This window comes from Thamnophis sirtalis, unplaced genomic scaffold (assembly GCF_051295495.1).
Source record: "Thamnophis sirtalis isolate CommonGarterSnake01/CBP01778 unplaced genomic scaffold, rThaSir2_p1.2 scaffold_12, whole genome shotgun sequence".
Taxonomy (NCBI): Eukaryota; Metazoa; Chordata; class Lepidosauria; order Squamata; family Natricidae; genus Thamnophis; species Thamnophis sirtalis.
Genome location: NW_028261392.1, coordinates 67,681,274 through 67,694,797, shown reverse-complemented (window position 1 = coordinate 67,694,797; position 13,524 = coordinate 67,681,274).

Here is a 13,524-nt window from a genome sequence, read left to right as displayed (position 1 = left end):
GAGTCAAGGACGTCTTGCCCTGCACCTGGAGCAATGTGACTGGGAGGTATCTTCAGTTGGGCCGGTGCCTGATTAGGCCATGTGATGGACATGTGGGTGTTGGGCTGGGACTTGAACTTTCACTTGGGTGGGGAAAGATTTGGGTTTTCCCAGATGTGCCAATATGGCATCTCTAATAAAATGGAACGTTGAGGAAACTCAAAGCTCAGAGCCTTCTTTCATTTGAGGCGTTACTTGGAACCCTGACAGTGATCATGATTGACAGCAGTAGCATAGATACAGCACAGCACAGCACAGCATAGAGAGATACCAGACAGAGCATTCTGTAAGTTAACCTGTTTGAGGGTAGGTTGATTCAAAAATGATTTCCCCATAATGCATCATTTTGCCCAATTGAAGATTGCAAAAAACTCAATGGCCACAAGAGTTTTAGTTGAATATGGATAATGAAATGTGTGACACGGTTTTCCTTCCCTTTCAGGCAATTTGTTCCTTGTTCTGTGCTATCACCATGTTTAGTGAGCACATGAGAAAGACCATGGAAGATCAGAGAACAGATCCATTTTGGCAAAGAAACAAAGAAAACCAGTTTATGAATTTCATCTCTGGATATATACCACTATCTCTATCTCCATCGCTATATACATTACCTCTATATCTATGTGCCAAATGTGAAAATCATATGTCCAGAAACTACAGGTACTTCTCAATTTACAACTGCAATTGGGATGGCATTTCCAGTTGTAAATCATTCTAGTCCTAAGTCAAGGCACCAATGTGAGTGGACCCAATTTTATGATATTTTTGAAGCAGTCGTTAAGTGAATCATTATGGTTATTAAACAAATCTGGTCATTAAAATTTTGAGAGCTTTTCAGACCTTCGGACAAGCAAAGTCAGTGGGGAAACAATATTCACTCAACAACTATCTTACTTGTATAAAATTCACAGAAGGAATGTCTCACTACGTACCAAGAGAAATTTTGGCACAAAGTCTTCCGTCAATACAAAGCCATTCTTTCAAATGGGTGAAACTGAAAGGAAAAAAAAAAAGAGGGCAAATACCAGTCATGAAACTATAAAGGCATCCTCCATATCACCACACGGAGGAGGGTGGGATACAACGTGTTATAATAGCAAGAATTTCCGGGCTCATCCTAATTTTGAACAATTGTTAAGTGATCGATTGTAAGATAAGGACCAAAATTCTTGTACTGCTATTATTATGCTAATGGTACAGTAAGCGAAGATACCATAACTGTATTTCAAAATAGATATTTTGGGTGGTTGGGGTCCCATTCTTCCTTTGCTGTCTCATATAGATAATAATCGCTTTTAATCCCATGGAGTGCAGCTCATCTGGAGAACTCCAGGCATGGGGTTTTTTTTTTTTCCTCATCAGTTTTGAAATTTCCTTTTGGCTGTCCAGTGCAGACAAAAAGAAGTGATAGGAAAACAATCCTGCTGATGTAATTATTTCTTGCATTTTGTTTTTTCTCTTTTGGTTTCTTTTTCTTTTAATTTACACAAAGAAGTAGACTTTTTTTTTTTTTACTCATGCCTAAGGAGGCAAAATATACATCCCTGGGACATTGTGTACTTGCCTTCATTCGTAAACATTTTCATCTATATCTATAAAAGTGAAATTCCACTCATGCAGCATCACAAAATCTCCAGAACCTTAAAGTCTACAAACTTGAATTTTGGCACATATGTTGCTCTTGGCTTCTAGCAGCTCACTGAGAAAGGATTTTTTAAAATGACCATCAGATCATTAGTATTTCTTATATTATTATTATTATTATTATTATTATTATTATTAACATGCTCTGATGCTAAGGAGTTAGATGTTCTACTCCCAGTCCCCACCTAAAAAGAACTCTTTTCCAACTGCTACTTGGGTGTGGGTGTGGCCAGTTTATGACTCATCCAGTTTAGACATTCTACTCCCCCTCCCCACCTGAAAAATGCTCTGATGGTAAAGAGTTAGACTGAGTGAGGGAAGGGGAAAAGATAGGAGAGGCCTCTGTGGGGCCAGCCTGAGGGAGAGAAGGGGAGGGGAGAGGATCAATGGGGCCAGCCTGAGGGAGAGAAGGGGAGGGGAGAAGAGAGGGGCCTGATCACAGAGTTTCGTAGTGGAGCACAGATACCCAGCTAGTTTAGTATAAAACGTTTTGCTTTGTTTTGTATATCTCTTTCTGAGATACAGATGGCCAATGCCACACCTAGGAAAACGAGATAGATGGAAAAGACGTCACAGTGAGTGTCTTTTATATTCCTCTCTCTCCCTCCTTCTATGCAGAGTGTTTCGTACCTTCAGTGGGGAGAGGATGGAACTGAGGTTTTTGATTGCTCATACAATCAAATGTCCCATTCTGCTCATTGGAACTGACTAGAAGACCCTAACCCTAACCCTAACCCTTTGAAACATCTTTATACTCTGTGGCAGAAGTATCGGAACCAGCATGAAAGAAAGAAGCACCAATTAGGAAGCTTTTAAATCACTTTGTAGAGTTTCCATCCATGGGAAGTCATGTTCAAACACCTGGACTATGAGGTGACTAAAATGTTCTGCTCTTCAGACTGGAGGAAGATTTCATCTAGGATGAAATCCTTCCATGGAAGGATTTTTCAAGATCTGGGAGCATATGCGGTTTGAATACTGCAGAGTAATGGGAAAACTGAACATAGAAAGAGAAAAAAGGACTCTGCCACTTTTGAATAATACATTAAGCTCAAAAACATGATCAAATGAAAGGGTAAAGAAATATTTAAAAAGAATCATATAAAAACAAGTGTCTTCTGCAAGAACATGGAAAAAATAGGAAATGTAGGGAGGATTCAATTATTTGGTATTAATACACTAGAATAATATGTTGGGGAAAAACATTTGAAGACGATGAGCATGAAACCTGTGACTTGAGGAGATGATCAAGCAGGTGCTCAGGCAATGCTAAAGCCAGGGAGGGAAAGTCAGAATAAAGGCCATGGATTAGAACTGGTGAAGAACAGGGAAACTAGTAATGAGTGTGAGATATTATATTGTTTGTAGATTGCAGTAAAGAAAAAAATACCGAATGAGAAAGAAGTAAAACAGAATTATTTAAGTGATATAAGAAATGTGACTTTATGTGATAGAAATTCCTTTGAATTGGATTGAGATTGCATTGAACTATTAAAGGGGAGGCATAACAACAATGCTGTTTTGCAGAGCAAATCTGCTCCTGTTACTTGGAGAATGTGTAGTCCATATATTCCTCTTCAGATTCCTTCTAAAGCAATTTGAACCTTGAAATTAGTTTGCTGAATTCCACCTGTTCTGAAGATTATTTCATTTACTTTTTACTTTGGGATTGGAATCATAATTATCTCCAGAACAGCTGTCCTTGCTTTACACATGAAAACACTCTCCTAATTTTAGGATTTTATAAATGTACAAAATTGTCCTATGCTTTCTATGCTGTTTCATGCTTTTATGCCTTTTGTTACATCTCCTGGATCACTGTCCACAATAAAGTTTATATAAGTGTGTGTGCAGATACACAGACATTTACACTGTAATTTAGTCATTTAATATTTCATTCCCAAGGGAGTTTTATAATTCAGTCAATTAATTTTAACCATAGGCTTTTTAAAGTATTCTACTCTTTAATATTTTGGGAGTTTGAACCATCTTATTTATTTCTATTAATCATCTAGAAAATAGCTATGCATTTAAATTTAAGCCTGTAAACACCTTTTACAAAAATTACAAAAAATACTGGTCAGTGATTGCAATAAACATGCTTCTATTTAACGGCATTCCCTTACGCTGAATCAATTATAGTAGACCATGTAGGTTTATTGGAAAGTCGTAACAGTTAGATAATACTGCTCTATATACAGCTCAAGGGAATCTAAATATATCTTTCCCTTCTTGCTGCAATGCCCACATATCCCAGAAGCACTTCTATCTTTCACCTGTATGCTCTCTCTGGCACTATAAATTGCTCTGTCTTAAAAGAACGAACAATATAAATCACTTTGCTAACAAAGCATGCGAGCAAGCAAGCAAACAAGAACAAGCATTGGCTTTCTTGCATTGATAACATGGACAAATCTTGCAAAAATTTTCTTTTCTAAAAAAATGCAGCTAAATGAGAGTAAGAATCATAAATAATTAGGGCTATTCTATACTCAGGTGCGTGTCTGACTTGTGTCTGAAATCCTGACATTCACATTAATTGTTTGGAAAGAGGTATGATTGCTGTGTGCATGTAAAAAAAGTCAGAAGGTTTAGGATGCACATAAAGTTACAGCAATCATATCTGTTCCATACATCGCCTCTCCTACTAAGAGCATTGTTTGACAGAGCAGATAAGCAATCAACGATTTGACTTAATTATTTCAACTTTTTAACCCCATATTTTCATTTCCCCTCCACTGATAATAGACTCACTGTTGCCATTGGGATCATGTAGGTAAGCATGATACAAATGGAGGAAATACGAGGTCTCTGAGGAAAGCAACTGGTTCCTTTTCACAACAGACTAGATCTGCCTACAATCTCAGGTGTCCTTGATGTCCTCTGACTTAGTTGTTTTCTTGCAGACATTTCATGACTCAAACTAGGTGACCTCATCAGGCACTGATGGTGTTAGTTTGGGTAATGAAATATCTGCAAGAAAACAAGAAGGCCAGAAAATACCAAGGATCCTTCATTTCAACCATGTCTTGCAAATATTCTCTTTTATTAATCCCAGTTGCTGTGTGCATGGAGTAGTAGCAATGCCACAGTGAGTATTTGTCTGATATTCGCAATGAAATCACAAGATCTTTCCATGTTTATTATTTTTTTCTTGCATTGTGTACAACCTTAACAGCCATGTATTTTTCATGGAAATTTGAGTATTCTGTCTGATTGAATGCTGCAAAAGTGCTGATTAGGATGGTGACAAAACAATATTTGTATGGTGATACAGTATATGTCTCATCTAGAAAGTATTCCTGCTGCTAAATCTAAAGATTCTGCTGAGAAAATGGAAAGACGCTGTAAGGTAAAATTATCTGGGAATGCTATTTCAGATTTCCTTACTTTTTGAATCTTGTCTGACAAAATCTAATTTACTTACAGCATGAAGATTCTAAAAATGGTGAAACTTGTATTGCAGAACAACATGGTGACAGTGTTTTCTATAGCAGATTGTATTTTGTTCTTGGTCACATAATAGAAACAAAGTAGTATGAAGATGGTTTTTGTCCATTTTTTCCATTTCAATACCAACTTTAAAATTAACTTTAACAATGAAGGCAGATGAATTTTGTAACTCACTAAGAACTCATCTTCTCATCATAATACTCTTTCCATGTGGCACCAGAAAGATATTACTCTGCTATATTTCTCCATTACACCAATTTTAATGCTCCAATGGCTGCTTTCAGAACATTTATTGCAACTGATGTTAATTGTAGATAGACAATTTTATGGTGGCCAAGAGCCAAAGTTAAGAATTTTTAAGGAGCTGGGCAATGCAAAACGGAAGACTCTGTATCACCCTGTATCAGACATGGGTGAAATTTGGGGAAAAGCCTGAAGCTTTTCCTTATTTAAGTTGTGAATAACTATTACATTACAGTTTCCATCTGTGGAACCTTTGCTTGTTGGGACTTCAGTTTTTAACAATCTTGACCACATGGAAGCTCTAACTCCCGGGCTGTCAAACTCCCGGCCCACGGGCTGGATACGTCATGCGCTGGCCATGTTCATGCCCAGTTTAGCGAAGGGAGGAAAAGTCCCGATACATCATGTGATGTCACTGTGGATGATGTGAGTTTGACACCCCCGTAAAGTCATGACAAGGGACTCAGGTGATTCAGGTCACTGCCTGCCTTAGAAACTATTCCCAAATAATGTAACAATTAAGCATGTTATGGCTTAATAGTTGAGGGAAATAACAGAAGGAAAAGATAACATTTGGGAAAAGAATCAGAGACATCACCTGAACGTCCTTGGAGATGCTGTGGGCTGTTGCCCGGGTAAGTTGAAAGGACAACCGTTGGTTAATAAGAATGCTCAGTGATGAAACCAGACTTCATGATATTCAACTAACTTAACATTTGGTTCTCATATTTAATATTGCTTATAAGTTCTTTATTTAAATTGAGAGTAAAGAAAGGCAACCTGTTGTCTAGATAAACTGATATTAGAAGGAAAATTCTTGAAGTCTTGCTCAAGCCAGTTATTGAGTTATTATTTAACATTCTTATTCTTGTTAAAGTATTATTTGCTGCTGTGCTGCCTTGATCCACTTCTGTGACTCACGCAGGAAGCTTGCAGAGTGTGAGCCTGCTCTTAATCACTGCCTCTGGGTTGTGCCCCTTTTTTGATATGTCTTTTTCTGTCACCAAAGAAAATGATTCAGTGAAAAGCAGTGTTAACTCTTAGAAAATATGTAAGTATTTTAGGAGCTGCTGAGTTAATCAGAATCAATTAACTTTTCACACAAGAATAGGCTGAGTCTATTAGCAATGCATAGTAGTCACATTATCATCTGCAAAGTCTGTACTATGTTTACAACTCTGCTCGCTAATGATTTCTGCACTTAAGGTATATTTTAACAGAGGCTCAAATCACATACGACATTAATCATTTTTTCACCACCTGTCATAAATCTTTTTTTTTATTACTATGATTAAAGCCATTACTTGGATTGCAGTATTCAGTGAGGAAACTATTTTGGGGATGGGGAAAATTTATTTATTTCCCAGTTTATTAAATATAAAAACTCTTCACTTTGATTACACCTCTTTATAGAAGCAGATAAGTGTAGATCACTTTTCCCCCCAGAGAAAAAGCTGTTTAAGGTCTTTGAATGATGTATGGAGACTGCACTCCAACAATAAACCTAAAACTAAATCTGATTAAATTTCAAATTTAAATTTCAAATTATATTAAATTACTGAAATAAAGTTAATGTGATCATTCCTCTGTATGTAGAAGAATTTATCCTTAAAAATGGCAGGCCAGTGGTAAAATCTGGAAGGACTGTATTATTCAGCTGTTCTGCTCCTACAGTGCCTGGATAATGTGAGGTTCGCTCTGTATCCCTGAGTTGGCCTCCTTGAGAACAAAGCATTAAATGTGTGGTGGTAACATCTAAAAACTTTGTTTGGTCAAGGAAGCCAAACAAGTTTGTAGCTAGCACAATCTCAGTCAGTTCTCATATCCAGATCACAGCAAGCATCCATGCCTCTCAGTGTGCATATCTTGATGTTTGTTTAATATCAGATAGTTCAGTAAAAAAGAAAATACTCAAAAACAGTTAACCAGCAGAATAAGATACAAGTGGGGGCGGGGTTTGACATCCCTGTGAAACAGACACAGAGAAACAGGCCTCCGTGTTCCCTGGGCTGAATTCTTCGTGTTCATGGGCTCCAGAGAGAGTCTATACCACCCTGAAGGGGAGGTAAAGTAAAGGGGGGGACACACTGTTGGGGAGAGAGGCCGTTCTCCTGTCTCTCCTGGGGTCTTTCTTTCCCTTTAGCCATGGCAAAGGAGGAGCATAAAAATGACTTCCGCAATGCAGGGACAAACCAAAAATAACAGGTGCAGGTGCTGGACAGAAGAAGGTGAGCTGTGGTGGAAGTGGGAGAGAGGATCCTTCTTATGTTTTAAATTGAATCCCAAGAAATAATCAGAGCTATTTGCCCAGATCTGAGTATTAAAGCAGTGCCTAAGCATTTGGGGGCATTTTTTTTGTTTGTTTCAAATACCAAACCGGAATAAAAGCTGTAGGAGAATAAACAACAGATTATGAAATAAATAGACTCCTGAACTGGAAAGAAGCATTGTTGGGAAGGTATTTTTAAACATTGGATTTATCTACATATTTAAAAAAAGGTAAACTTACTTTGCTTCTTTCCTGTACAACGCACGGACAATAGACTGGTGGTAAACCCAATAACTGAAATTTAAACAGAGAGTGCTACATGCTGACAAAAGAGGAAACGGCAAAGAAGGGATCAAAGTTAATAGACATTTGAACCCCTGAAGGAAAGTCTAAAGACTAAACAAATAATTTTGGGACTGTTGGAAAAAAATCAATCTTCTTAAATAAGATACAATGAGTGGAATTGTCCAGGAGATGGGATTACTTTATCAAAATATAAAAGACATTACGGACAAAGGATTTAAGGATTTGATGGAAAAAAATGGAAAATACTATATAAGGGATGATGATTATAGATCAAGATGCCCATGAAGGAGAGGAGCTAAAAGAAGAAATAAAGAAGGAAGAACACAAGGAAGAGACTGTAATGAAAATAATAATGATGGATGAATTAAATCGGGGGGGGGAAATATATTAAAAGACTTGGAAGATACAGTATGTTTGAAAAGGAAGCAGGCGCCTCAGTAAAAATCTTTAAAAATAGGCAGTGGACGTAGATAGAGGTGGGTGGAGTACTTGGATGGGACTTCCAAGAAATAGAAACGGAGGGAGATTTAAGAGAGGAAAGGGGAAGACAAGCCAAAAACAAAAACAAACAAAAAAAACAAAAAACAACACCTTAGCAATTGCAGTATTGAAGCAGGGAAGAGATGATGGGTGGAGAATTTCTCTTTCTCTATGGCTGCTTTGGTTTCCTTTCCCCTTCACCCCCTCTTTTTTTAAAGCATAGCAATTAAAATATAAAAGGGATACCAGAGAGGATGGAAGAATGATTCCTGCTCCTGGTTGCTGTTTTGAACCGTCTTTCCCTACCTCTCTCCCTCTCTGTTCTCTCTCTCTTTTCTTGTAGGCAGATGATACAGGCAGGAAGGAAAGAAAGAAAAAGCTTTTGAATATAGGATGATACGATTAAAAGCTAGAGTAAGAGATAGAAATAAAGGGAATATTAATGTATTACACTTTTAGTTGATAAAATGGAAGTAGTAATGAGAAATAGGTGGAATAATTGAATAGTAATAGGCTGTAACCTAATATAGATGTGTATTGTAATGGGAATTTCACAAATTGATTGAATGTAATAATAATCCTTAATTTGATCAGTTTTATTTGTGTTGGAATGTATGCCACCCAGATGCCACACTGTTCACGCATTGATTTGACTTTTTTATTTAAAAAAACTTTTTTTAAAAAAAGAATAAGATTCGAGTAAAAGGAAGTAAAGAGAGTGAGAGAGTGCGAAAGAGAAAGAAAGAAGGGAGGAGGAGGAGGAGGAGGAGGAATGAGATAACTAATAGGCATCTATATATCAATAAGGACTGGAAGCAATGCCATAGGTTTTCAACATGGACAGTCCCAAAGAGACCTGTTTAACTGTTCTAATATACATAACTTCATCATAAAGATGGAAAATTGGACATAAAATAATCCTTCCTCTATTCTGCAACTTTAAAAAATAATAATATGATAGACATGAATGACAGCACTGTTGGCCCTTGGATGGGTGATCTTAAGAAATCATTTGGCCACAGGTTACTTTGGACAGTAAAGAAACGCAGAAGAAAGAAATGTAAACCACTTTCTTTTTCCTGCCAAGAAAATGACAAGGATGTATTCATGAAATTTTTAGGAGTCACGGCTGGCTTCAAGATTTTATTTTGTATTAAGGGTTAGGGTGTGGGGACTCTTTTCGTCTTCTCTCAACTAAAGCTACCCTCCCTGCAGAGAGAGGGGCTTGGAAAAGACATCTCCATAGGTCTACATGGATCACAAGGCAGGAGGACGTATGAGCCGCCCATGAGCTCTTGCAGGAGAGATGGTACGTTATTATCTGACACGCAAATGAGACCATTGTTTTTTAATCGGCAGGAGCAGCATTCAAGCATCAATGCAGTCTTTAGTAAGCATTCCTATTTCTCCTAAGTAAAAGAAAACATTACCAATGCAAGACAAATTGCTACGGCTAGCCCATATTTCATGCAAATGGTCTTGTGCAGCTAACCAGATTCCTTATTTGTACTGTATCTGGAGGGCTAATGGCAGCTCAGTCTTCTTAGTAAATAAAAACACTGTCTGTGTAGGATCATTTCTATGCATTCAGATATTTTATATTTTCCGAGGGTATTCTTAGCAGATGTAACAAATGGCACCAGCAATAATAAGTTCTTTATGTTTTTGCCACAACTTAGTGGTTTTATTATAGCATTGCAAAAATTTATTCCTATCTGATAACCAGGGAGCATGCCCCATTTATTAATTTTGGCCTATTTCATTAATCCACAGCAGGCAGCAGATTTTATTCGACCCAGCCTACGTCAGTATCTGTGCTCCTAGGCCCTGTTTTTAACTTACTTAATAGGAAAGGACAGGAGGGACAAGCTGAGTCTTTCTTCTTCCAGGCAGTGGGAATTGATTCATAGCAGTGGCAGAAGATGGGCACAGCGTTTAGCAGAGCAGGGATTCAGGCATCCCGGCATGTTATTTAAGATGCTTTAATCCATCCATAGGATTTGTTCATGCCCCAACATCTCTTCCCTCAAGGTTATATAGCTAGCTTTCATGTTAGTAGTTCACGGATACAGAATAGGCCAAGTACAGCATGGATACAAGAGACATTTCAGATCATCGCCTAGAATATTGTCTCCCCCTCCCGCCCCTCTGACTGTAGTGGGAGGAGGGTAGAATTTGATTTTTAGTGAATTATGGGGTTTCAGAGAGATTTATTGTGTGTTTAAAGAGAGAGAAAGAGAGAAGATCAGCACAATGATATTTGAAGGAAAGGTACAGGAAATATGGCAAGAATTATTTTCCATGACCAAAAAGATACGTTGTAGCTGTTTAGATTTTAATAAATGTACCTCAATGAAACATGTTATTTATAACATTTATGGGCATTTTAAAGAAGAGGTTGCACAGCAAACTCTCAAGAATAATTAAATTAGCTTTACTACTGTGGGAAGTTATCATCCAGCCCTCTCCCAGAAAAATGAAATATCCTAGGAAATATTGAAAAGGCAGAATATTTCTCTGGATGTGAAAAGAAACATGTTTCAAAAGACAGAATAGTTGCCTGTAGCTTCCTGCCCATCCCCACTTTGTCAATGGGCCATTAAGAAGGCCAGGCTAGTCCCTTTTACATAATAAAGACTTCTCCACTGCAGCTGCAGGGGGGAGGAATGTTGGAACTTTACTCAACTGACCACATGGCATCTGAGAACTCATCCATACCTGGATTCAAAACACAGCCTAGAGAGTTGCCCCTGCATGGGCCCATGGGAGTCTGACAACCAATCAGAATACATTTCTTACACAGGAACAGGAAACAGAGAGGTGGGACTAAATAGGTTATAAAAAGCCTAGCAAGCCCCTCCCTCAGCCCTTCTCTTCTTCTCCACCAACACTGAAGCACGTGATCACCTTTTCTGTCCAGGGCTCAAGCCATGTGATCCCGTCCACCAATAAACCGTCTTTCCAAGCAGCCTCCATGTCTCCAGTGTCTTTTCCCCCACTTGGAGCTGAACCCAGAAGGACATTTCTTTCAACAATGTGATCACCTTTTTCCCCAGGACCTCAAGCCATGTGGTCCTACCCACCATTATATCATCTTTCCAAGCAGCCTCCATGTTTCCAGTGTCTTTTTCCCCACTTGGAGCTGAACCCAGAAGGACATTTCTTTCATCACTACACAGTGTAAAAGGCTCAACAAGATGTTCCATATGGTCCTAATTTCACAATTCTGTGATTCTATGAAGACATGCATTCTATGTTTAAACTTGAAACATTACTCTGTATAATCTGATGTTGTCAACTATATTTAATAGTGGCTCAATAGAGATTTAATTTCATTTATTACTTAACTGTCCCAAGGGACTGAATCTAGGACCTTTAACACATAAAGCAGACATCCTATTACTCATATGCCCAGTTCATATGCAGCTACATTAATTAATAATGCTGTTTCTACTCTTTCATTGCAGTACTCCTGCTACGATATATTTCCAATTAAAAGAACAATCAAAGAGAAATGGGCAGCTAAGGGAAATTTGATTTGTTTATTAATAGCTTTTATAGCTATTAATAACAGAGATTTTTATAGCTATTAATATCATAAAGCTCTGGATGCAGTTACTCAATAGCTACACAAAGGTAAATATATCTGTGCTTAGTCTGGATTTTTCTAAGTATTCTTTTTAAATGAAAACTTTATTCAAAGCTACTTGGTAAGAGGAGACCAGAGACAACTCTTCAAGAAACTGGCATTCTAACAATGTCAGAAATCTTTGGATATTTCCACTGGTTCTTTCAAACACATATTGTCTCACAAACACACATACCCATTGTAATATAAGAAAATATATATGGGAAACAATTTGAAAAGATCAATTAGAATTTCATCATTTTAAGAATTTAAGAAAATATTATATGCCAGGATGCTTCAGTACAGCCAAAAGTCAGCAACTTAAAATAATATACAGAGTTCCAGGTTGTAATACAAATACAAATAATAACAATACAAAAACATCCATTACATTTAAAAAGAAAAAGGGGAAAAAGAGAGAAGTTTGCAGAATAACTGAAACTGAACAATTACAGATTTTACAATACATAAATTTAAATTACGCCCAATGGTTTCTGATGTTAAGAGCTAGAACACAAAATCCAGCCACTTTCCTGGGAACTTCATTGAACTGTCCACTTTTGTGATGTGAGATGGACAGCTATACAAATCTGATAGTTTAGCTAGAAATATATGTGATGATAGATAAATTTGGAATGCAAATACATGCATACATACATACTATACATGTTTGTGTGATAAAAAGTGATTAAATGTGAGATCAAAATAGAAGTGGTATAAGGTGATAATTTTGTCCCTTTGCATACTAAAATCATCTTCACCCAAATTCTTTCCAGACCCAGAATGCACTGAGTTAATTACTAAGTCTACAATGGGAATCTGACACCCAATAAGACAACATTGTTTGACTGAAAGGGCTCTGGAGCATTCCCTGCCCATGTCTCTCTATGCCTGTTTGACGGGGTAAACTGCATAAAGAATGCAGCTGGTCTGAAAGCTCCCTTCAAATGTACAAAGGCACATAGGCAGAACCTTTGAGCACTAGCTTATTTTGCTGAAAGATGTTCCAGATAACTTTAATCCTTTATCTGGTCTATGAGCTTCATTGCTCAATGCTGAACAAGGACTATTCTTTGCAAACTTTGTGGAACTATTCCTCTCTTACAGGAGCCATCCTTTAACGATGATACTTTGGGCCAAATGAGAGGAGCAAGTGAATTAACCAAGTTTAATGAGAGGAGAAATGGCTTAACTCCTGTTAGGAAGAAAGATTTTGTAAATAAAGTTTGAAGAAACATTAGTTTGTTGTATTATAAGGTGTCCAGATTTTCAGATTGGTAAAGAGGGACACCTTTGACTTGGGGGGGGGGAGGGGGGGCTTGATTAAAATTTTTATACGGAGCAACAGCCATTTGTGATTAAGGGCGTCACGCAGAAACAATTATAGTTTTGATCAGGAAAATACCCTAAAAAAAACCCTTTTGTTCTTTCAGGGTTGTTTTTTTTTAATGATTTTTCCACA